The sequence below is a fragment of the Pyxicephalus adspersus genome, chromosome 12 (genome assembly GCF_032062135.1).
Source record: "Pyxicephalus adspersus chromosome 12, UCB_Pads_2.0, whole genome shotgun sequence".
NCBI classification, from domain to species: domain Eukaryota; kingdom Metazoa; phylum Chordata; class Amphibia; order Anura; family Pyxicephalidae; genus Pyxicephalus; species Pyxicephalus adspersus.
Genome location: NC_092869.1, coordinates 20,091,273 through 20,118,108, shown reverse-complemented (window position 1 = coordinate 20,118,108; position 26,836 = coordinate 20,091,273). Strand labels below are relative to the sequence as shown.

The following is a 26,836-nucleotide window of genomic DNA, read 5'->3' as shown; positions in this document are numbered from 1 at the left end:
AATTTTTTATCGGTCAATATCCATTTTCATTTTGCCCTGACTTTCTGACTGAGTCAAGAGCAGTTGTCTTCCAAATTTAAGCAATGTGAGCCGCTAAAAATATCCATTTTTTAAAATTAGGGAGATGTTAGAGGTATGAGAACTAAGGTTTTTTGTTTTTTTAACTATGCACTTTCAAGTACTTTAGGAAGACTAAGCTATCTAATATAGAAAATGAGATTGTAAACTATCACCCAGTGCCTACTTACGTTTGGGCAGGACCACCAAATATGAACCATTGTTCTCCTTAGACCACAACCACAGAAACAAAACCACAGTGTTTTTCCTAATCAATGAATAAATTTGGGGGTGACCCAGAGCGCTGGTATGGGGATATGGAGGCAACACAGATTTTTTCTTGCCTTGTCATCTATCCCAGATTGAGAGAAAGTAAGATAGAGCAGGGCGAAGTAATGGAGGTTTCAATTAGGATGCTATTTACAATAAAGCTTCAACAGAGGCTGGGGAACTGCAAAACATGTCCATGGCAGTCCATTGGGGTCAAGGTTACAGTAATGTGCCATGAGATAATATTTGTGCTATTTGTGCCATTCTATGAAAATGCAGACAATTTGGGACTTCCAACCCTCCCAAAGGTCTAGGTGCACTTAGTGTGGCTTTGGTAAATCTATGGCCCTTGTTTTCCCAAAATAATGTTAATGTTTTATCCTGGAGAACTAGGAGGTTATTCTAGGGAATTGGAATAGGGAGTATAAAGTAATCTAGGAAAAAAAAAGTACAATGTATGTAAATGTCTATCATTTTAGAATCCATTGCAAAGTTTCTAACCTAATGATCTTTCCAGTAAAAGTGTAGTCCACTCACAAGATGAAGTGCTAAGACACTGTCTTGCAATCAGTTATTTGCATCAGCTTGCTGGTGTACTTCTTTAGTTTGCCATTGAACCGACCAACTAATAGGCAGCCTATTAGGTCAACTGAGGAGTACATCACACGTCTGAAACATTGCCGTTGGTAATAGTTTCCAGTGAGATATCTTGCATCAAATTTTTAAGAATTATTTGCCTAAACAATGTTAAATGTCCAAACATTTAAAAAAATGGATTTCAAGTTTTTTTCCCCTAATATTTAGAGAGCATGCTGAAAGCCCCATAAGCTAAAAATGTAAGTGGAATACCTGTTTCCAGTGGTGATTACCTTTCTTGAAAAAGGAAGCTTAAATATCACCCTAAAGCACTGCACAGTATGTTCACAATATGTAATACTAAAGAAAGTTGTGTAGTGACATGCTTCAGGAGACTGGAATCTTGAAGACACATTACACAAGCCTACTAGAGATCACACCTATAACAGCTATAGCCTATAACAGAAGTGGAACATTTCTACATCTGGCTCTCTATTATTATTATTACACAGTATTTATAAAGTTCTGACATATTACGCAGTGCTTTACAAAGTCCATAGTCATGTCACTAGCTGTCTCTCAAAGGGGCTCACATCTAATGTCCCCACCTCATATGTTAAAATCTTTATGTATGTTAAAGCAAATAAAGCAAACTATCAACTTTAACTACCAGAAGTCTTGTTGTTTTTCAGCAGGCTTTTTCCAGCCAACCTTTCTAAGCCATACTCGTTCAACCTTTTCCTAATTGTAGTGTGAACTTTAACATTTACCCTACTAAGGCCTGCTGGCATGCCCATTCCAGGAAAGATTGGCAATAATTTTGAATGTTTTTACTTGTGAATAATCGTTTCCACTGTAGAATGATGAACTTCATATTGTTTGGAAATGGCCTTATAACTCTTCCCAGATGTATGTGCAGCAACAATTTCTCAAAGATCATTGCTGATATTCTTCCATTTTGGTGTTATGTTAACACTTGAATGCTCCAGGCCAGCAAACTACCAAAACTTCTGCTTTTCAAGAAGTGGTCATATTTGATTATGATTTATTAATTAAATGCATTTGATTAGCAGCATCTGGCCTTTACTTATTCTCCTAATTCCTATGGAATTGCTAACGTGTACTTTTTTATACACTGCTTTTGCATTTTGAGGTTTATTTACCTAATTTAAATACTAACGTATGTTTTTTTATTATGTCCTGATACATAAAATTGAATTGATGAAAGGTATAATGGTTTGGATAACAGAGTTTTCCTATGGAATTGCATTTGAATGACATGTTTACAATATTTGTAGTAATAAAACAAAAAAATGGAAATTTTTCAGTACTTTATGCTAATCCAAACACTTGCATTCATTGACCATTTATATTGTTGCTTGTTGACAAAAGCAAGTTTCTGTCGTAATGCATTCAATGAAACACAAAACTTCAAACCTTAGTGCAAAATACATTGCAAAGCACAAAGAAATATTGCCTTACTATGCTTTGTAGTGTGTACATGTCTAAAAATGTAGAACAGTGCACTACAAATGAATGGGTTGCCTTAATGCAAAGCATGTTATGATACAACATAACATTGGTACCTCTGAAGACATTAAATTTTGAAATGTATCAAAGGATCTGAATGCTTTGGACCAGAATAATTTTATTCATGAATGATAGTGCTTTTTTGCACTTTGGAATTGTGAATGTTTAGGTTTATAATGTTAATGTTTTTTTAATCTAAATGCAATAAATGATTGCACTATATAGTTTCCACTTTATTTGACTAATGCTGCTCATGTTGAGTAATATGGTTAAGATAAGAGATATAATATGCTACAGATGATACAAAGCTTTTGATACATGTGGAATCTACTGCTCTAAGGAAGATGTTTTTACCCAAGAGAACTGACAATGCCCAAGTAATTGTCTTTCTGTGATAGAAAGGTAGTACTGAAAGTGAGAGTCTGTCTCAGTGGGTTGTATGGCACTTAATATGGTGTTTTGAGCACAAGGATGGATCAATAATTCACAGCAGGGGTGATAACATTTATATCACTTATTATAGTTATTTGATTTTTGATGTCGATAGAAAGTGCTCTAGATATAATAATACAATCCTGAGGAAAAGTAAAACCCTGTTTTCACTTTAAGGTTATACACATTGTTAATACGACTTATACATAATAAGAAAACTGATCTGGTCCTTAGGTTGTAAAATATTTATATCTAAACTCAGGAGTAAAAGAACACCCAACATATTCCACCCATCATTATTTATTTAATAAAAATTAAACCAAAAATAAAGAAGCCATGTGAAAAACACCCCTAAAAATTATTAGCTTGTAGAACCACTTTAAAACCAATAACTTAAAAAAAGTATTAAAGTTTGAGGGAATACATTCAAACACAGTTCTTTAAAGATCCTGCAACAGCATTTGGATTGTGTTGAGTTCTGAACTTTGAGTGGGCCATTGTTTTTTTTATTTGCAAAACCCAGTTTCAAACTTTAGTTGTATAGATGGCTTCACATTTGACTCTAGAATACTTTAGTATACAGAGGAATTTATGATTAGTGCAATGGTTGCATGGTCCTTGGTTCTGTGACTAGAAAACAAGCCCAAATCAACACCCCTGCCCCAGTGTGCCTGACAGTTGGCACGAGTTGTATGCACTGATATATTTCCACCATGACATTATGTTAACACAAAGCTGAATGATCCAGACCAGCAAACTGCCAAACATCTGCTTTCATAGAGATGGCCACATTTACCGATTTATTAAACAATTAATTAAGTGCATTTGATTAGCTGGCTGCTATTTACCCTCAATATCTATGGAAGTGGTAAGGGTATACTTACATTTTTATGAACTGATTTTACATTTTGACTTAGTCTTTTTTGAAGTGATGACACAGTGTAATGTCACATGGTGTCATTTATCTGAGGTTGTATTTAGCTTATTGTAGAACCTGCGAAGAACCAAGTGCTAAGATGAAAATCCTAAAATTAAATTACTGCACATGAAAAAATAATATAGTCTGCTGAAAACAAATGAGTTGCCTTAATTCAATGCATGTTACCACATGACATACTACAGCAGTCATATAGAAGAACTTTTGTCAATATAACATACAGCTATCTTGTAATTTTGTTGCCTGAAACTAATCCAAAATGTTTAAAAAAGCCTTGTGATCAATAGAGATAGAATAAGCCACCCCTGATGAGCGAAAGATGGTTTCCATAAATAAATGATGATTTAAGTGATCAGAGGACAATTTCTGTGAAGTAACAAGACTGCCACATCAGACTCAGAACCCTCTGCTCCTGAAGTATGCACTCCCCTTTTTAATTAAAATCACTTGGGTCTTGTAAATAAAATCTGTACTAGGAGGAATATTGCAGTTGTGATTGCTGATCTGCTTAGTTAAAATGCTGCTGGCTCGGCTTCAGTACAAATACAGAAGAAGCATGTAGATTACAAAGTCAGAACTTTTGACCTGCATATTTTCCAGGTTAGATAATCAAAGCATTGAAGGTACTGGATCAACCGGACACCCTAGGTATTACTTTCAACACAGGTTTCCTTTCAAATATCATAGGACAAATAGGAAGGTTATAAAAAAATTGACAATCAGAGAATCTTATATAATGCATAATTGTGGAGGGTTTGCCATCTTTCATTGATCTGCAATAAGATAGTGTTTGTGATCATACCTGTAAATAATTTTTAGGAGCACCTTTTTTGCATTTAGTGATAGATATTGAGTTTAAATTTAGGCCCATCTCTGATCACAAGTCTTAGAAAGACACCACATCCCGAATATACCAAGATTAAACACTAACATTACAGAATTGTTTCACAAAGAGGGACTTTTAATGTGCCGCAGAGAATAACAAAAAATATTTTTTTTGTGTTTAAAACATGATTTGTTAATTTATTTCAACATTTTTTAAAAGAACATAAAAATTTATCACAAAGAACATACGATATGGAGCAAATAAATAATTTTTTTCTCCGCTCTTAACATAACTCTTTCTTACGTGTTAGGCTTAGCGCAAAAGGGCTCAACCATTTTCCCATCTAATGTATTAGGTGAGTACAAAAGCACACTCAATTTCTCTAGACGCGTTTCGCAGACATAGTCTGCTTCCTCAGGAGTAGTCCTCAAGAGCAGCAAGAGTACTGATGTCTATAAGGGAAGAAAGTATACATATGTAGCAATATATACACAATATAAGTAAGTGATACAAATTATAAAAAACAATCCAAAATACATACATTAATGAAACTTCAAATAATACATAACATTCAGATTCCTGGCTCAAAAGTAAGAAAGCTACAGGTCAGGACGCAAGAATGTTTCAACAAATCTAAATAAGGAGACCAGAAAGGCAAACTATTGTTTCATTTAGAGATATTGCTGTGTACATCTCCAAAGTAAATATATTGAGCTCTCACCCAGCACTGCATACTTATGTTTACAGTATAATACACTGGCATCTCTCCTCTCCTGTCTCTGCAGAATTACAGACACATCACAGAGGCAAGATAGAACCTCTAAGTACCCTAATTTTGTTGTTTCTCCTGTCTCTGTAGAATTACAAGTAGGGACTCTTTAAATCAAATATAGCACATCTCAATTGTCAGTTAAATTTACCTTAACTGAATCTATTCTCTTTTGGGAAGAGATGTTTAAGGGGGAATATGATCACCCTGTATGAATATACAAATGATCCATATAGAGAACTGTATCCCCAACTATTCACCTTAAGATCGTCAAAGGACAAGAGGGCACTCTCTGCGTCTGGGATTCTTCACTGTAAGGTCTGTGAAAATGTAGAAATCGGCTCCCTCAGGAATTAGTTGTATCAACTATTATTAACTATTATGTCCATAGGGTTTTTTTTATCTGGAATATGACTATTTCCCTAGTGGATGGAGTTTTTTTCAACCTGACTATGTAACTATTCAAGTTGCTGTGTAAATACAACCACTATTACAAAAACTGTTGTCAAAAAATTAACCTTCTGACAATTGGTATAAACACTGATCAGCTTGAAGTAAGAGCTATTATTTATTACCTCCCCTAAGCTATTATTTTCCTATTGATTTCTATCTTTGTAACAAATAATATTAACATGTTTTTGTTTGTATTCATTTTTGAATGTTGCATTAAAAAAAGAACAAAATAAAAAACGCTTTTATTTCATTTGTAAAAATCCTTTGCACCAGAAATATACTTAAAGTGTTATTTAAAGAGGACAAATTCTAGGATACAAATAATAATCTTCATCTAAAATAACACTAATTTTTAAAACTAACGCAGATCACATAGGAAACAAAGTGTGTTTTTTTTATTAAGTATTGCTTCTACATTTTTCATGCACATTTAAAATATTCTTGAAAGTACCAAGACAAAGCTTCAGGCAAGTCTCAAGCTTGTTCAAGTGTGGTTTCAATGGAGACACTTGACGGAATCGATGCTCGTTCTTATAACGTTCATAATGTTATCAAAAGGAAATTGAGCTGAAATCTTTTCCTGTTCTCACTACAATTTAAGATGATGTATCTAAGTAATTTGTCAGACAATTATCAACATAATGAAACAGTATAAAACAAAATAGATAAAAGAATGGGAACGACTTATTATTTAAAGTGACATCTTGACTAGTTAAGCTTACCTTTCAGGTGCTTATTACCAAATGTTGAATTGTGAATATTTTGGTTATGAAGTATCCCAATGATGGAACCAACGTACACCTATTTGTGAGTGTTAGGAGAAAATTAAAGCTGTTACTGTATACTGTAACATAAAATCTATTGATAACTTTCTGTAAGAAATAATGTAGTTATTACCATGTTTTTTTACACTTACCTTGTTTTTGATTTTTTTATAACTTTTTGCAGTCTTAATAAGCTATTTTTTTAGCAATGTTTATATGTGTATCTGAAGTCTGACATTTACAATTCTATGCTAAACATCAGGAATGGAGATTCCTTTGATGTTTATATGAGGCTGCATTGGACAAGAAAGAAAGAGGCCGTGGAGTAGACCAATAAACCAAGTGGCTTGTATGCCCTAAGTTTCAGATTCAGTACATTTGGATACTATCAACAGCATGCTTTTGATTAGGGAGATACAAAAAACAGATTTCAGAGAAAAGCAGAATATATATATATATATATATATATATATATATATATATCCTGAAGGTTTTGGACAGTGGTAATATGCCATTATTACATATAATATGCTCTAACCATCCAAAATGAGTGGGGAAGGTAGAGAAAAGTGTTGGCATGTTCAAGTGTTTTTGGTTGTTTTGGGGTGTTTATAGTTTAAAAACTCATTCAAAGAACCATATGAGCATTTGTAAGCCTTTTAATGTAATGTTGGTATAGATATAGCCTTATGGACCTGTACAAATCTTCCATTTCATTTCTTGTCTGATGAACTAACAGCATCATTCGATCCACTACTCTAAATCTGTTTTGTCCTTACTCTCCCTTTTAGGCTATTTTCTTTACGTACTTTTCTTTATTTAGTGTACATTTTATGTGTGGACATTTCCTGTAATGTCTTTTGCAGATTTTGCAAAATATCACATGGGCTAAGATGTACACAATACAGGGTCAAGGTAATAAATAAAACTATTAAAGGACACAACAGGGAGATTTTCTGGTACTTTTATGATGATGACTAGAGTTCAGCTTTAAATACCAAAAGGTTATACTACAATATACCTTTCATCCAATCTCCAATGTATTGCAAAAAATCCCCAAAACATGTAATTGTTTTAAGGAGAAGCACCTACTAGTTTAACTACCATTCTGCATACCAGTTCCTTCTGGTCCCTGTAATATGATGTATGGCAGCAACTTTGCCTACATACTTTGTGCCAACAGGTGTCTTTCTCATGTAAAAACTTTGAAAGGTATGTGTGTGTAGCAAAATATGGTAATGAGAAACACAACCAATAATATGCAAGTTTTATGTGTACTAGGCAAGCCATGCAGGTAAATATAGCAAGTGTTAGTATGTCTAAAAACAACAACCTTTCTTCATATTCGACTACAATTTCTAAACTTTACTTAGAATTCCTTTCATTGAAGGAGACCACACAATCCCGTCTTCATATCCTTCCCCTATTATTATATGTAATTACTTCAAGAGGCTGAAGACACATTAGAATCCCTTGTTTCCATGCAGTGGTTGTTGGCATTGTACTTTTAAAAACAAATAACTGCCGAAGTATTTAAATGTATGTACACATGTTCCTAACATAAAATCTTTCCTCCTTTCTGTATATACTACACACACTGATTACAGCTCAGCGCCTAACACTAACTTTTCTCTAGCAATTCAAACAGATCAACTGTAATTTCTGATTTTCTGAAGCCGTTGAGAATCTTTAGCCAATAAGATTAAAAAATGAACACATAAACCTTGCAGTGGGGACCCAATTCAAGTTTAAAAGTTTGTTTTGCCTGGAGTTTAAACTTATTTTTGAATTAAAGGTGCAACCTTTGTTATACCCACTTGGTACAATGTCGATGTTGTAATGAGAAAAGCTGTAGTGTCTGCATTCCCTTAGTTGTGGATGACCCTTGCAGAATATCTTTCCAAAGGTAAACTCCAACAGCAAGTGATTTACATCATGCAGACTCCTGAGAATAGCAACAAGACCATTACACAAGCAGAAAATTAAGGGTAATATGTACAACAGTACGTAAAGAAAGCATCTAGTTTGGCATATTGTAAGACATTTAAAGGTTTTGAGAGTTTTAGAAAATTACAGTGTCTGTAGATTGGAATGTAACAATATAATAAGAAGAAGTTACAAAATAGCTTGTATAGCAATTTTATTTTGTATCAATTTTATTGACATTTTAGTTAGGCCAAACAATGAAGTACAGTGTATTTAAATCAAATAAGAAAAACCTAAAATATTTTTTGTTTGCACCTAATACTTAGGGCAGGTTCAGATCTGTTTCTGGTTCAAGCAATCCTGGATGGCTCCTAGTGACAGGGCCTGTTGATCCTATGTTCTCCTGTGTTCTGAATGGACATATCAAACAATATTATTAGCTTTTTAAGCTAGCTCAAGTGAACAAGCCCTTCTCTCTATGCATTAGGGCAAGGGAGGGGTTTGTAGTCTTACATGGTTACAGAACATGGATCGAAATGGAGTGTTGGCACCCTAGAATAATATTTATTTTACTGGTATGATCATTAGGTAATAAAGTAAAAATCTTTAACAAAGAAAACAAGCCACCACATCTAAGAACTGGTTGGATGCAATATAATACATCTTTTGGCTTTAGATTTGCTTTACCCAATGCTGTACCGAACTTTAACACAAAGTTAACATTATATGTATGTATGTATATTCACATATGTGTATGTATATGCAAGTGTGTGTGTGATATATATATATATATATATATATATTTATAGATATACACATACATATGATATATATATATATATATATATATATGGACTGAAAAGCCATCCTTGTGAGATGCACATGTCTGCTAAATGAAGAATCTCTGCTACTAATGATACTGATTAATTGTCCAATAGTTAAGTAGAAGGCATAGAGCTGACATAGGAACCAAATGCACAATTAGGTAACTCAGTTATAAGGATTTCAGATAAAGATGCTTATTCTACCAAAGCTGACCTTTTTCTGTAGTTGATGCTATTTTATGATATTGCATAAAGCCTGTAGAATAAAAGATAATATAAGATTCTCATACAGAAATCTTTTAGTATTATTATTATTACACAGTATTTATATAGCACCATCATATTACGCGGCATTGTACAAAGTCCATAGTTGTGTCACTAACTGTCCCTCAAAGGAGCTCACAATCTAATGTTCCTACCATAGTCATCAATGTAGTCTAAGGTCAATTTTTTTGGGGAAGCCAATAATCTCACTGCATGTTTTTGGGATTTGGGAGGAAACCCACGTAGACACGGGGAGAACCTGCAAACTCCATGCAGACCACTCCATTCAAACCTGGGATCTTGCTCTGGAAAGGCCTGAGCCACTGTGCTGCCAACGGTACTATAAAAATAGTACTATAGAATCCACATTTTTCTCCAGAAATGATCGGTCAAAACTGTATGGATTGAAAACATTAAGCTTAAATGTGTAAAAAATATTAATAATGAAAAAGGGTAATGTGAGATTTGGATGTTGTTAGGATAACAATTTGAAGGTTATGAAAGTAGTTTTCTTGCCTGAAGAGATAAGAGATTTGATACAGAATAAACAATCTTTCTGTTTTTTTCCTAAAAAAGTAATTGACAACAAGCATAGTTTCTATTCTTTATATGAATAAACATAGTAAACTCAAAACAGAAAAAGTTGCAGGAAATCCAAGAAATCTTTGTATTTGTATTTGTAAACAACAATGTATGGAAAAAGATCCTATTTGGAAAAAAATTATATACTCAAATCCTATTGTATAGATCTAAAGGAAACACAAGATGGTATATGACACCCAAAGGGACATAATCTATGTCCCCTTAAAATCTACCAGTTTGTCAGTAAGGGTTTAAGTCTGCACCTTCGGATATGATGGGGCTGAATATATTTGATTTCTCCCTTTAATCCAGGAGTTTTATTGGAAGTTGAATGAGGGTTTGTGTTTGCACCTTCAGATATGTTTAAAACAAGCAGATAGGGCTAACCTGTCCAAAACACTATAATCTTGATATTCATGCTTGCTGCTATATGCAGTATAACTAATAAATGTAAATCAGTCTCACTGTTGAAAACTGGGTTAGACAGATCAGATTACTGAACTAAACGTTACTGGATCTAAATTATGGGTTGTAAAAATCATTCATAATTAAAGTCTTAGAATTATGCCTAAGAATGAGGAAATACAAAAGATTAGGGATAATAGTAACTTCCTGTGTGTATTAAGTTGAGGTTCTAAAAGATGTTGGAGAAGTCTTAGTGAGAAAGACTGGGGAGATAAAAGTAGGTACACATTTTTTTTAGTTTACCTTTAGTAAAATAAATGGCAAATGGGAAACAATGATGCATGCAGGGCCATTATTACCAGAAATGAAAAAAGAAAATAACTGCTAAATAATCACTAGGGAGCTAAGGCAGTTGCTCAGGCTGGGCTGCATTGATTTATACTTTTCTTCATAGAGATCTAGGACATGGGTATGCAGTGTAGCTGGGAAACATGGATCACAATACTGACAAAATTATTAATTTTTCAATTATATATTTAGCTGTTCACATCAGCTGTGGAAAAGATGTGATATTTTTTCTTTTCTGTTTTACTATTGCATTGTAGGAAACCTTATAAAGTTGCTCATAAAAGTTGTTTAGAGTCAAGCATCACCAGCAACATCTTTCCTCAGCTGAGGGTTGGGGCAGCTCTAGAGAAGTCTTGTATCCGTGCGTGTGATGAGGTTATGAGTGAGGAAGTCATTAGTAGGTCATTGGAAGAGCGGAGAGAGCAGCAGGGGGAGTATTTTTTTAAGTCAGAAATGTAAGTGGGACAATAACTGTTTAGACATTTGAAGGCAAAGCACAGGAGTTTAAATTTGATTCTAAGGTGAAATGGAAGCCAATGGAGAGAACTACAGAGAGATGCAGCGGAGGAGGAGCGGAGGGAAGGATGGATGAGTCTGGCTGCAGCATTCATGATAGATTGTAGAGGAGAGAGTCGGGTTAGTAGAATGACAGCGAGGAGGATGTTACAGTAGTCCAGACGAGAGATGATAAGAACATGTACAAGGAGTTTGGTGGTCTCAGGGGACAGGTAGGGGCATTTCAATTATATATTTAGCTGTTCACATCAGCTGTGGAAAAGATGTGATATTTTTTATTTTCTGTTTTACTATTGCATTGTAGGAAACCTTATAAAGTTGCTCATAAAAGTTGTTTAGAGTCAAGCATCACCAGCAACATCTTTCCTCAGCTCTGAGATTACATCCAGGCATTTGTGGACCAAACAAAACAGAACTTTCCAACAAAATTAATTGAAAAATAGTCCATTTCAAATTTTGAAAATTTCAAAGTGTATGATTATTATTATTTCTTAGGTTCATAGTACCAACATATCACTAATAATATAAATACAAAGTTCACAGTCATGTCACAATAATGTCATTACCACAATGTAACACAAGTCTTGGGGTCAAGCTACCAATGTGTATTTGGGATCTGGAAGAAAAAAACTGAACACTATAAGAACATACAAAAGTTCATGCAGAAAGTTTTTGGCTGGGAATTGCATGTGGGCCCCCTTGCTGCAAATTTCACATAAATGCTCCAAAGGTTAGAAAACAAATCAGAGATTAACAAGGGCAAACAGTGGTAAACAAAATTGCTATTACAACAAAATTATTGAAAACCATCTTGTAAATCATTCACTCATAAAATGACAACATTGGTATGGGTATATACTGTTTTGACTGCCAAATAACTTAATTCCCCTATGTACTGAACTCATTTGCATGAAAAAAGGAGACCTAACCTCCTTGTTTCATCATATCACAATGGGCTATAAGTCTTTTATCCATTCTGAGCTTTAAAGAAGTGTAAACAAGTATATAATAATAATCAACAAAAATCCATCACTTTTTATTGCCATTTTTTTTCTGAAGAGCCCCTAAAAGGAAATGTAAAATTAAAATGAAAGACTATGACCCAAGTCAAATAGAGGCATGAGCCTTTTTTTATGTAGTTCATAAAAATGGAAATATTTAGAGTAGGGAAATAGAGGTTTTGTTTCATTTAAGTGGGATTTTTTTATTAATTTATTAAAGAGGTTTTATTAATTTTTCAGTAGAAGAATGGGTGGCTCTACAGAAACTTAAGACAGATTCTGGTATAATTCACCAAAGTGTTAAAGGGAAAAAGTAGTCCTTTGATGTGAGAACATTTCCCAGGAGGGGGTTGAGTGAATCCTAGAAGATATATTTATTTACAAAGGATTAGGGTATAATCCATTTCCAGTTATTGTTGTTTCCCTAAATTTTAAAATTGATTTAGTAAAATCCGTCTAGGTATAATCAATAAAATTGAATAAAAGGTATCTAATGGTAGACATGTTTGATATATGTATATTTGTATGTTAGTTCTAAGATTAATAAAATAAAGTGAAACCCATAGTATCAGCAGTCAAAAAAACTCTAGAGAGAGTAGATAAATGCATAGTCTTGATTCATAGACAATGAATGATTTGCCAGCACAATTACCTTCAAGGTGATGTACCATCAAAAACAGATGACAATATTTAAGTGGTAGGTACTGATGTGAAGTCTTAATACACATCAACCCTAAAGCAATGGGGACTAAAAGCAATAAAATATATATTTGTCTATATTTCTTTTTTGTATATCCATCTTTTTGCCACATCTCTTTTTTCCACAGTACACAATGGAATTTTCCTATGCATGGCAATATGCAGTTTATCAATGCTGACCTGTAACAGGCTAAATGATTTTGTTGACACACATGAATAAAGCCATAGAGCAATAAAATATAGCTAATCTCCTTGTGGGTGAAGTGGGGGTGCCACTATTAAGAAGACAAGTTGTAGAACAGGAATAAATGCAGGTAAACTGCCAGACAAATGTGCCTGCATTGACTTTTAATCATCTCTCAATAAGTCCTAATATTGGGATCCCTACCCCCAATAGGAAATGTCATACTTGCCAATCAGTGTCCTGATCTGGACACCCGAAGAAAAACCCACTTACTTTACTTACTTTATCATCTAACAGAGAGAAGATCTGGAGCTTTGTCAAGTCATGAGATCACAGGCTCATGCAACTATCTGGACCATTGATATTCTCTCTGTTTAATGAACAGGGGAAATAGGCTGGAGGAGAATGGAGGATGGGGTTAGAAAGTAGATAGTAGATGTTTCTGGACAGTTTACATGTTTGGCATCAGTCAGGGGTGCTGGTGGTAGTTTAAATATTGTAAACAAAAGTACCTATTGATTCTGGGTCAGGATTGTTAGAGTAGCTACTTTACAAGATTTCAACAGTTTGGAGTTGAAGTGAGGTCTCATGATGCTGAAGATTTACACCACAAGCTTTACTTAGCTAAGTATTGCTGGCTTATCTCTTTAAAGCTGATTGGTTGATTGAATTATTATGCTCTACTTAATTGGCTCAATTTCCTTTTATATTCTGCAATGGCTCTAAATTTAGTGACTTGATAGTAAGTACTGTGCTTATAATAAAAGTAATTGCCAAGCTGCAGATTTGTGTCCTTTCTGTAAGAAGATTTGAAATCTGCCAGTATACTGAAGTAAAAAAGCTTTCTTTTTTAACTTCTATGTGCCGAACTTCACAGAAAATTTACTTTGAAGGCTGTGACTTCAATGTTTCATAGATTACATGAAAACCTGTGACTGCAATACAGAAAAATAAATTACAAATCTGAAAAATTAAAAAACAACTACAGGTTTATTTAGCTACACCACCATTTTACAATATTTGAAAGGACGCGGTACTTCAAAAAAGCGATAACATTTTACATGTCCCACGTTCCAAAATTGAGGATCAGACAGGTGGTTATTGCAGAAACAGACATGCAATGCAAATACAAAAAAAAGTCTAGCAAGGAAATGGACTTCATTTCCAGATACCCAAAACAGTGGTTCTTCTTTATCAAAGCTGCTTCCACATGGTATCTTTCTCCAAAATAATATGAATTTTCCATGGTTTGTAAGAGTTTTAAGAGAAATATGTGAAGACATCTGCCTTCTGTGTGCTTATACCCTAATACTTGCTGGGAAGAGTACAACCACCTTATATCTCATTCTCATAGAAGTTCCAGTTATGTGCACATATACAATGGTCATATACAGGGGTACCCCTCTCCTTGTTGAGTTTTAAATTATTTTACATTATACAGAATGCAAAATAGGAAGAGGGAATGCCAAGGTGGGGAGGACTATCTAGACTCCGAGTTTGCAAAAAGAGACAGTAATGACAAAAAAACTTTTTCATTTATCATTTATGTTTTTTATGATGAAAATTGAGAATAAAGGAACAAAATATTTTATCATGTTTGGTAAGAGAATCTTTTATCTCCTTTTCTTTTGATGCCGCACATTAACCTATATACCGGTAGTTCTCTATTTTAACCATTGGGTTTCTATATTTATGTGGTTTTTGCATCATTAGACCAGTAAAACCATGACATTGTATATTGTAAACCAAGGCAGTAAATATGGCAAGGAGATAGATAGATTTGAGAATTTAATTTCATTAGACGTCAGCAAAAAATTGCAGAACAAACGTGGATGGCAGGACTTGAGGTGAAGTGTTTTAAAAAGACCCCATCACTCTGCCCACTTTGGACAAAGTGAAAGAATCTCTTGAAAGCCAACTTTCCTGACCTTTCTTTCTACTCTGTTATACAGTACTTACTTTGTGTAAGCACAACATTGGATGATGTCAGAACTTACAAAGGGTAGAGGATATTGTGCGGCTTATCAGACCTTGCCACTCGTTACTTAAGCCTCAGTACAGCTGAGTAAGCTCCCTTAAAAATTACTTTTTATAATTGTTGTTTTTAAAACAAAATGAGAAAATGGATGGACAGCACCAAAAATGTGTAAAACAAAATAACCAAAGTATTCAAATACTAAAATCAAATCTAAACAAAACATCAGTGGTCTAAGAAAATGCAGAATACTGTTTAAAGGCCCCCAGAGGTGTACAAAAAAGTCTTGGTCACCTTGCGTGACTACTGCTTCACACTTACTAGTCACTTACATGTGTGTGACAAACTCCTCAACCTTAAAGATCAGCTTTACATCCTAGCATTCCTTAGAAGTCCAGCAATGGCAAGTTTCAAATTCTCTCAGTAAAGAGCCACTTTAAATACTTCTGAGCAGTATGTGGTCCCCAATTATTAGGATGGGCATAAGGGTTTTATAGCAACATTTAGTTAATATTTCAGTCATTAAGTTGTTTCCTCATAATGTACATGAACACTGATATTTTTAAGACAATCCTAATGAGCTAATTTCTAGAAAATTTATTTTAACTGAAGAACTAATTTGTTACCTGAAGAAGTATAATTTGGTAGCATAAAGATGTGTTAAACATGGGTTACATATATTAAATTAACAATGAAAAAAAAGACTTTTTACACTTTTGCACATACTTTATTTTTAGCATAACTCCAGTGCTTTCAAATCCAGTGTACTCAACCTGCAATGGCTGCTTTATAGATAGACCCATCATCAATACTACTACATTCTTCTATGCATTACTCTGAACTTTTATTTCCAAAAGAAAAGCTCAAATTGTGGGTGGTATGACAAGAGTATCTAATTAACAGCAGGGAAATATTCTTTACTTAACAAACTCAATGAGTTTATTGGCGCTCAGGATGACAAACCAGCTAAATGAATTTTAAATTCGTTTTAAATTTAAAATTTCCAAATTTTAGCGAAGAGTAAACTAAAGGGAACTGGCTCTTGAATTCACACAGCAACTATTCTACTAAGTCTTACCCTGCTCTTTCCTGCTTTGTTCTGACCACTGCTTTTTAGTGTTAGTCTTTGTACCACTAACATTCTTCTCCTTGTTCTTTTTCCCAACTGCTTAAACAGACTGCATCCCAGTGCTGAGACAAAGTCCACTGATACCAATATGAAGATGCCAAAATGCATCTTCTTCTTCAATGACAGCTTCTGTCCACAGATTCAAGGGTAATCGGCTTTTACCTTCTGGACCATCAAACAGGATGGAAATGGTGTTGCAACATAGGTAAATCTAAGTGACTTCATGAAAACTTGGCTGTGTCATGTTGATTATGGCTAACATAGTAACCAAAACTCATTTTTCCTCCTGGAAACAAAATTCGTTTTTAACTGTCACCTTATTTTAGTGACTCAAAAATAATTGAATCGGGTACAAAGCATTTGTTAAATGTCCCGCTAAAAAAAAAAATGAAAATGCAAAACAAAAACAATAGCTAAGGAAAGAAGGGGTTGAAGGAGGTATTGAAACCACTAAGGATTAACAAAGTTCCAAAAACAGGTTTTACGCATAACAGATGTAAAGGACATGCCACAATGCTTAAAGCGGGTTCCTCCCCTGCTGCATGCTATTGCTGCTGTTAAGATCATAAATATGAAAAACCTGTGCATTGCCCAAACACATAATCACATTTTCGCTAAAGCATTTATCGGTTTAGACCAAATTCTGTTTGCTATGATTGTTTTTTTACTGACCTGAGTCATTAGCATTAGGCTACATTATAACAACACTGTCATCCTGGTTCCCTCATTGACCAAGATCTACTGTTGTTGCATCATCAGGCAACCCTAGCACACCGATAATGCTAATATGTTGAAAAGGGCATTTCTGAGTTGTTCAATGGCACTGCAACATAAGCGGTTCCAAAGATACCTTCTTGGTGTAAGAGTGCTCTTCACAAGCTCAGAAATGCTTTCTTATCTACTAAGCAATCATACTTCTCCTCCTTCATATCAATGCTGTCTCAAAGCCCAGAGTAGCTCTCACGGTCCTAAACTCAATAACTTACTTAGTCAATATCTTCCTTGCTTATCATCTGAACTCTTTCCTGCATATATCTAAGGCTACGTACACACTTGCAATGCTTCTTTTTTGATAAACGTCTCAGAGCCGATATCGGCAGAGAATCTGGCATGTGTACAGCGCCCGTCATCCATCGCCCTATTGACTGTCCTGGCGGATCGACGGATGATGGACGACAAATGATTATAATGGAAAGGAAGTGGGAGAGCGCTCTGTGGGTGCCGCTCCGTCGTGCTCCCCCTCCCCTCTTCATAGAGCAGAACGAAGCTGTATGTACAGCACTCATTCATGCATCATGTAGCCCTTAGTCCTTGGAAAGGATCGTGAAAGATCCTTTCCAACGACAATTATTGCACGTGTGTACCCAGCTTAAGGAAGCAAAAACAAACATAATACAAAAAACGCCTTTACTTTACCCAGTGTACCAGCTGATACCCTTCTTCTAGTAGGCCACTGACATGAGATAAGTAAGGTTTCTATTCACAGTAGCTCTATGAAAGGAGCATTTAACCCTTGCAGTGTGGGGATATTCCCATTGCAAGGGAATTTTTTGACCCTACCTGTAGTTAAGCTTTCACCTAGATTTTGCAACAAGTTGTCTATGACCTTCTGACCTCACTTTGTGGATTTGTCCTCAAGATTTAATTACGTGAACCACTCCCTTCAATTGCAGACTCCTAAGGTCACACTTTTTTTGGAAGAGTAAGCATCTCATACTTTCCCTCATAATATTTACTCATCATACATTGTTGGTATGTCACAAGCTTCTGTTCTAGGCAAATTCCAATATCACTTTTATGCAAATTATATTTAAACCTGCCTTTTTACTCCTGATCTTATATCTCTGCTGTCTTGTGTTGCTGAATGACTATCTATCATCTTTGCTCTCATGTCATCTTGCTGCCTTAAAGTAAATAAACAAAAAAATAAAATAAAACATTGCTGCAAAGAGTTTCTAGGTCAAAAGTTGCAAGAAAATTCAAAATTCTATGTGGTATGTACACATTTGCAGTGCAATGTATACCTCACTCGTTTTTAGTATTTGGCACTTTGTACACATTTAAAAATACAAACTTTGTTATGATAGGGTGTTCACCCTTACTGTTTTTTGTTGCTGCTATTATTTGCTGTACAAGCTTTATGTCCATTTAATTAAGACTTCCTATGCGTTTAATTATCAGCATTAGATATATTTGCTATGGTTATTACCTTATGCCGCACTGTGAGAGATGAAGAGGACAAGATCCTCTGGCCAAAATGTTAGATGGATGTGTTTACATCCACATATGCAGGGGCCAGTGCAGGGTACAGAAATGACTAACCTTGAAGTTATACACTTTTTAATTGAGCACAACCAAAAAAGTGGAGTCAGAAAAAAGTTTATTTTTTGGTGAAGAAAAGATGTCATAATACTCATAAAGTGGTACTGGTACATCAAGCGGTCATCATTCACATTCATCTTAATGGAGTAAATTCTCAACGTTCTAAAGTGTCAAGCAGGGGGTTTGCAAAAAACACTACCAAATCCCAAAGTGGCAAACACTATCTGTGACCTTTTTTTTTTCATTGAAAATGTAAAAAAACTTTAAACTTTTACTGGGAAGCAACACATTCGCCAGATGATAATAAAAAAGACCCATTAGTAAATAAGGAAATTACTGCATTAAATATAAACTAATTAGGGTTAACTAGTATGAAATGAACAATGACTTGGTCACAGTGACAGCTAATTTCTTCTATGCTGTCAGTTTGACATCTGATCTGCTGAGGTTTTGTTATCAGGAAAGCTGTCAGTGCTCCTAACATGGAGTGGGCCGCTGTCATACACTAAGAGGGGATAGAGCTTGATAGCTTGGTATTGCATAATGCAGGAAATGGCTGGGGTGATGTGTAGGCATGAAAGGATCCTGCACCAGCCATGACCACCCCCCCACTCCCAAATCACACAGCCAAGACAGGTACCTCTCCTACTGACCAGTGATAATGGTGCTGTGGAAATCAGTAATAACTACTTGCAGACATCTTAAGGCTTAATTGGTATTATCTGATTCTTTTTAATCCTAAAAGTGATGTGTACATATTATTTATACATGTTATTGAGATATATATCTATATATATATATATATATATATATATATATATACTTACTATTTATTAACCTTACATTAACAATTTATTATCCTACCATTATTATTTAACATAAACAAATGAATACCCTTGTATTTTTCCCCCATGATCAAGACCTCCTCTCCCTGAATTATATTTTCGAATGAATTAAAAAACAAAGGAGAAAGACAGTCCATCACATCAAAAATACCAATGGCCTGAAATGACATTTAAGACAAAACATTAAACACAATTTGTTTCTGAAAAAATAATTAAGCATAAAATAGCATCTGTTTTGTCTTCGGCTTTAGTTGTCTCTTCATGTCAGCCAGGTCATCCACCAGACAGTGATCATTTCAATTAATTTTGGCTGCACGTATACAGTAAAATCTAGAGAAATGCTGTAGGGGCATCAATCAACTTGCCAAACTGAACAAAATTAAGGATAAAACTCACATCCACCAACATGATTCCAATTGTGATTGTTTTGCAGCAAGCTAAAAGATCACTATAGACCTGGCAATCAGCTGTGACTGCTCTCGCTCACCTTGTACTGTGAGATAATCCCAGCAGCAGCATGAGTGCTGTGTCTGTGTCCATGCAGCTGTCATTATCCCCATGTATAAATCTTCATATCTCCCACACCGATTGTCAACCAAATTTAAGCCCCCTAAACATAACAAGTTGCCAGATGAAGGGTAACAAGCATAAAATCCTTACAACGATCAGGGATATTTTCACATTAAGGTTGGCTACTGCAAGATCAGGGTCCCCAAATTGAGTTTTCATGTTAGGGACCCCTAGAGGCCCCTTCCATGGCATCAGCATTAAAATACTGTCAAATTGCTCTGTGCAGTAGTGCTCCAAATATAAGGTGCTTTTTCACAAAACTTCAAGGCTGCATTCGGACTCCCCTTCCTCATGCCATAGAACTCTGCCTAGGGGGAGATGCTCAGCACTGCTCACTACCTCCTATAGTGAAATCTGCAGACACTGCAGAGCGAGGAACATGTGTCCCTTGGCTATCTGTCACAGTTTCATTTCTGTGGAAGGTACAAAAAAGGTTAACGGTTCCCTATAATTGACAGAACGGATTGTATGGTGTAGTTTCTGCTCTTTGGTACAAGAATGATGAGTGGGAAGCAGTATGGCCAGTACTGGCCAGCACTGTATGGTAGACTTAGTATTGTTTCTTTCATTATTAATGTTGCATTCATAAAATGATCATTAAATGGTGAGTGCAAAAATTCTTGATTTGTCATTACTTCAATTTGGTGCATGTATGTTACAGTAACTACAAACATATTACTACACTATTACTATTACTATACTAGTTTTAAGCATACATCTTTAATGTTTATTTGCATTGTGGCCCCTGAGTTTATTCTCAAAGTCAACAGCGGCCCTCAGATGAAAAAATGTTGGGCACCACTGGTTTAGGATATACACTGAGGCTGGATCATATGTCTTTAGGATCATCAACAACCATATGCACGAAGGCTTGTGGTTTTGTGACAATAAAGTCAAATGTGTAATTCTGTTTTCATTAGAAAATGGTTACAAATTTCCCCTTTACCATTTCTGGGGTTTTCAAGATTGACCTGACTAGAAGCATATCACATGGTTAAATACTTATTCTGTATTTTTTTTAACCTTAAATAAATGTACCTACCCACCTTACACTCTCAGGATGTCACCAGTTAGTCAGCTGATGACAACTGTGGAGGTAGGAAAAAGCTATACAATAATAATAGAATATTGACACATCAAAAATGGTGTTGGCATTATTTGCAGTGGCCAATGCCAGAAAAATAAGTAAAATAAAATACAAGTCTAATTAAGGAATGGAAAGCCATTCCTGAAGATACAAATTTTCACCAAGTGTCAGTCTTGTTCTAACAAAAAGAGCCAAGTGCCCAGTCAAAAATCCACATTTGGCCAATGTATCATGATCTGACTGCATATAACAGTTATTTAATATCACAGTTATTTATTGTTAGAAGGTGTTTATGGTGCCAGCGACCCCATGCTGGTTATTCTGTCCAATGATGTCACTTTCAGCAGCATCTCCTGTGTCCCTTTAGCTGTGAAGCCTGAGATGAAATTTCTTGTGCACAGCTGAAGGGCATTTTAGGAGCAGATTACTCCTTGGTTCAATCCTGCCCTGCCATTGGCTTCGGAAAAAGTATAGCCCGTCTGCTCCCAGCCACCAGTGCCTCTTGTAGCATTAAGTTGAGCTGACATGCTGCCGGTGTGTTATTTTGTGAGATTTACTGTTCCTAACCCTGTGACTGTGTGCTGCCTGGACTGACTTCTTGCTTGTGACCCTGACCCTGCTTTTGTCTTTGCCCTTGTATAGCTCATCTGGCGGACTGAATACCTGTATATGACCTCTGGCTAATTATTTTGGAATTGCCTCTGCTGAAATCTTGGCACTGCATTATCTGTGGTTTCCCGGTTCGCTTTCAGTTCCTTGTCAGATGTCCTGGGGGCAATCATGTGTTGGAATGGCACAACTAGCCCACCAAGGCTGAGCAGGGGCTTGCTATAGGCAAAAAGTGCGGTGTTAAATTGGGGGACTGGTATCTGGCAAGCACCGGTGCTGGACAAGGGCCTTATATTTATTCTGTGTAGACTCACTTTAATGTGTAAGTAAACCTTAAAAGGTTAGGAACTTGTTCTATTTGCCCCATAACCTTGCGTATATCAAAACTTAGGCCTAGTACACAAGGGCCAATGTTCATCATTGATCTCATTTTTGTTCCGATTAACAATTGTATGGAAAGTTTTGAAAGTAAAACAGCAGCTGACCAAATGTAAGCAACCAATTTTTTAGTTTAAAATTGGATGTGGATAGTTTGGACGTAAGTATTGATTGAAAGTATAATAGTCATGTAATGTAGATGAACATTTGTATGAAATCTAGTTTTTCTAATCACTTTCAAAAGGCAAACTATAATGCATGTGTGTAGTCAATGATTAAACGGTACCATTTATTAGTACATTGCAGAAGGTACTAAAGCAGCAGTCATTTTATGGTGAAAATAGAAGTAAAGAGACTATTATACAACATATTTTATTTATTCTGAACTTTTGGATCACTGTTTGTGGGCTCTATGACCTTACCCCAGTTATAATTTGTTGCCTAGATCTATTGCCAGCCATTTGTGACAAGCTTATGATGAAAGTGGAAAAATGCAATTATTGGTATACTATTACTAATGCAGAAGCATTTCTATAACTGCGAGATGCGTTCAAGTTGGACAATATTATTCATGCCAAGATATTATTGATTATGATGTACAAACTATGCTATGATGTTGTTTTACAATAAAATATGTTTTTAACATTTATTACATTTTCGAAGGATAAATTATTGATTCCTAAAAAAGCTCCTTTAGAATTGTTTTCTTGTATTATAATAAACAGAAAATACTTATCCACTAATGCTAAAGTGCTTAACATTTAATTTTTTGGTTGAATCAATTTTTTATTTAAGCATTTCCCCATTCTTCATGTTTGAAGTTTAGCAACAACCAAAGCTTTTGTCAGCTTTGGGTAAAATAGAAAGGTTCTGAACCCTTGTCAAATTTGGTCTGCGTGTATCTATGCAGATTCACCCTCTCCACTTGTCCTAGTGACCGTTATCACCAGTTTAGAAAGTGATGGGGAATTTTTTCAGTCACCAGAACAATATCTAAGTGATAATCTTCCAGGATGAAACACCTGTTACACTGTCAACTTTTAAGGAGAGTTCCTCTGATATTGTGGGTATTTCCATTCATTGTTAGTTCTCTTGGGAGCAAGTGAAACCCTCTTATCACTTCTTACCTACTCCATCCAAATGTTTTGAAGTTTTGCCTGTACGTACACTTTAAGGGATCTGTGCTTATCTTGTTAATTTCTTTAGGAGTGTAGGGGAGCGAAGTAATAAGATTACTACTCTTTTTTATTGGTGGGAAGAAACAGAGTTTGGATATCAGGTGCAGAATTCTTGACAAGGAATACTAATAGAAATAAAATTGGGTTGGCTCTACTACCGGCATCTTCTAATGCAACATCACATTAAGGAGGAAGAGCCCTTTAAATTTATAATAACACTACCGGCAAGGATTTGCTCACTCGAAAATATACAGGTGTGCTATGTCACCACTGTATCCAGAGATCATAAAATCTAATAATAATTCTAACAGCCAACTAATAACAAAATGCTATGCATAAATAAAAATATGCGAAACTATGAGTTGCCATCATAATTTTTACATTCATTTTTAATAGGGCTTCCGAAAAGACAATTCCTGGTTCTCACGGCAAATTAATTTTGACTGCTTATGCAATAATTTATTATACAGGCTGCATTCAATTACACATTTCCTGCAAAAAAAAAAATTAAAAAAATACGGATTATTCAGATAGCTTAGAAAAGCAATTTATTTAGCAGAAGCACAGCATGGTTCCCAGATAATATAGGAAGGGCTGCAGTGTTTAGATGTAAATCATGAGGATGTTTCTGTTGTACTGAAGGCAGGGGCCTTGTTCCACCCTCATTGTATTGGTCTTGCCAAGTCTCTATAAAGGCAAGCAACTGATTTAAAGGGGTATTCAAGTTAGGTTTTTTTCAGATATCTAACAAAAATCAACCTAAAGTGACCCTAATGCTCTACAATTTGTTTTTCCTGAAGACACATCTGTGGGAGAACTGTGTATATACCCACCTGAATTCAGCTGTGATCCTGGAAAACAGTCCACCTAAGTCAGCAGGGAAATAGACGCTTCCTGGAGTGTAATTGTCCTTACCTACAAATACTGACGGCTTTTATTGGTTCCTCCAGCTGATCCCTATGTAATTAGATGAGACACCAAGGAAGTGAAGGTCAGCAAATAGGTTAGACCTGGGGAACCCAGAAGATAAACAGTCCTGAATGTCCTGTGGACTTCAGGAGACCTATTTTTTGATCATAGTGGCAGCATAGGCAAATTAGAGTTCTGTACATCATTCTACTTATAGTGTCTATTTATAGTATATGTCTTCACTGGGAACATGTTGTAAAGTAAAAGAATCTCTTTAAAGGATCGTATGTGCCTTTCTGACACTTTCATAACAGATAGTATTCGCCTACTTTATATCCCAATGTCTCTGAAATCTTTACAGTGCATTCTGATCAGTATCTCCTAGTTGGTCCTCAAATCCATTGAATTCTGCTTGCGCTACAACATACTCTAGCTTCAATAGGGGATAACTGATTACATATCTTAATGAAAGTGGTGGCTTTAGCTTTATTCAACATTAACTAAGTTTCACAGACATTCAGCAGGGGATTTGCAAGCTCTGGTAGATAGCTGAAATGAGCTCTTCAGGCACTACTTTCTTAAAAAATGCCTGCTGAAGCTTGCCAAACACCCACTGAGCACGATCAGGATTTTCTTCAGAATAGTGCTTACAAATCAAGATTAAAAAATGTCACATGTACTTAGCCTACCTAAAGTATTATACCGACAACCAACTTTAGGTAAAATACATATGTTGCAAAGATTGTATTACCCTTTAATTGCAGATTCATTCACAATAAACTACTGTTTTGTTTAACATGTTTACTTCAGAATAGAGGGTTCATCTTCAATTTAACCATCTGATAAAGTCTGTATGTTGTAATGAGAAAATCTGCACTGCAAATTTAAAGAACAGGGCAAGCCAAAAAGAAGGTAAGAACTGCAGGTAAGGGCTGAAATTTGACATGTACCTTGGTAAAGGCAAAGAGAAGCAGTGAACCAATCACACAAGCAGATAAAACAATTTTTCAGGATGTTTGTATACAGATAGCCTCAAGGCTCTTATATTGCAAGTCACATGTCACTGCTGCAGACTGAAATAGAAAAGTACTTTGGAATACTATTAAAATACAAAATGGTTTGTGTAGCAGTTATATATGGTATATCAATATTTTAGCTAAAGTACTGTTTTCTTTTAAAGTACCCATTGAATTGTGATCACAGTCACCCATTATAGCTTGGTCTCGTTTGTAAGGTATTGCTGCCTTAAAATTTTCAGGGGATATGTAAATGAGTTGAAGAAAAATTTTGGTTGGTGCTGTATACAACTGTTGTGTCTCACCACTTGTCCTCTGAATAGGCTAAACAGTTGAAGCAACAAACTTCAAACTAACAAACTTGTTTTTAGGATACTGCGAGTGGATTCAGGATGATCTGAATATTCCTACATATTTGTCTGTACTTTATGCACCATGGGCACCTTCTTCCAGGATTTATGCAGTGGTTCTTAAAGGCACTGCAGCACCATGTTACAAGAATACAGTACTTGGAAGGTGGAAAACACCCAATCTTTATTTTCCATTTAGATTTGGAAAATATGACAGCTGTTAACATGCTCTGACTGGATTATCTAAGCCTAAACTATAGACAGGTAAAAGATGTTATTTTATCCTAAAAACATAAAATATAAAACTGCATTTGTACCCCCTCTCCATCCATGGTTAAAACCAGGCATGGGACTAGGGTTGGGACTTTCCTGGATAGCAAATGAGAGCAAGAAAGCATGTGTGCTCTCCAGTCATGAAGGGCTCCTGGAACCTGGCTTTCCAAAAAAGGAAGGGGGCAAAAAATATGTAACCACCTGGCTTTTGGCAAATCCCGTCCCCAGTTTGCCCACAACAGTATAATATCTAATATCACCCCTTCTTTATAAAGAGACCTATAAAAGTTTATTGAGTGAAAGTATAAATACAGCGGAAAACAGCAAGTTCCTTCTGTTACTTGAGATAACAAAGTAGGAGAGTAGTAAGCAGAGAACAGACATGGCAGTGTAAAGGGCCAACATAGTGTGAAAATCTGAAGTGAGATCATGCAGTGGATAAAACAATGGAGCTCATAATAAAAGTTATAGTAACAAAACATAGTAGATTTGCTCCTGGGAACTATGTTCCATCTCTATTTTAACTTCACAAAAGATGATGGATCAGATGTTGGAGGAAACAATTGTATTCTATTATTGGTGTTTGTATAGCAAAATTATAGTTTGTAGTGCAGAGGCTACACACAAGTGATTTGGTATGCTACTTTCATACATGAAGATGTGTTTTATTGGTCTTTAGTGCCTGTTAGCTGTTTTTTACTACCTGTTCCATTTCTATGTTTATTGTAGTTTACATACCCTTTGGGTCGAAGTGCGATACATGTCTTTAAACATGATAACTAAAACACAATGTCATATTATGGACAAGCCTTTAAAGACATTATTTTGTTTA

The 26,836-nt window shown here is 35.4% G+C and overlaps 1 long non-coding RNA gene across 1 annotated transcript in view; it reads right to left on the bottom strand.

Moving 5' to 3' along the window:
* Positions 1 to 4,756: 4,756 nt before the first annotated feature.
* LOC140342635 (uncharacterized) overlaps positions 4,757 to 26,836 on the bottom strand; it is a 73,892-nt gene continuing 51,812 nt past the window's right edge. The window contains exons 2-4 of the long non-coding RNA XR_011923116.1: positions 8,432 to 8,559; positions 6,573 to 6,651; positions 4,757 to 5,080 (exon numbers count right to left, since the gene is read on the bottom strand). This is a non-coding gene — a long non-coding RNA (uncharacterized lncRNA). The remainder of the gene's footprint in view (positions 5,081 to 6,572; positions 6,652 to 8,431; positions 8,560 to 26,836) is intronic.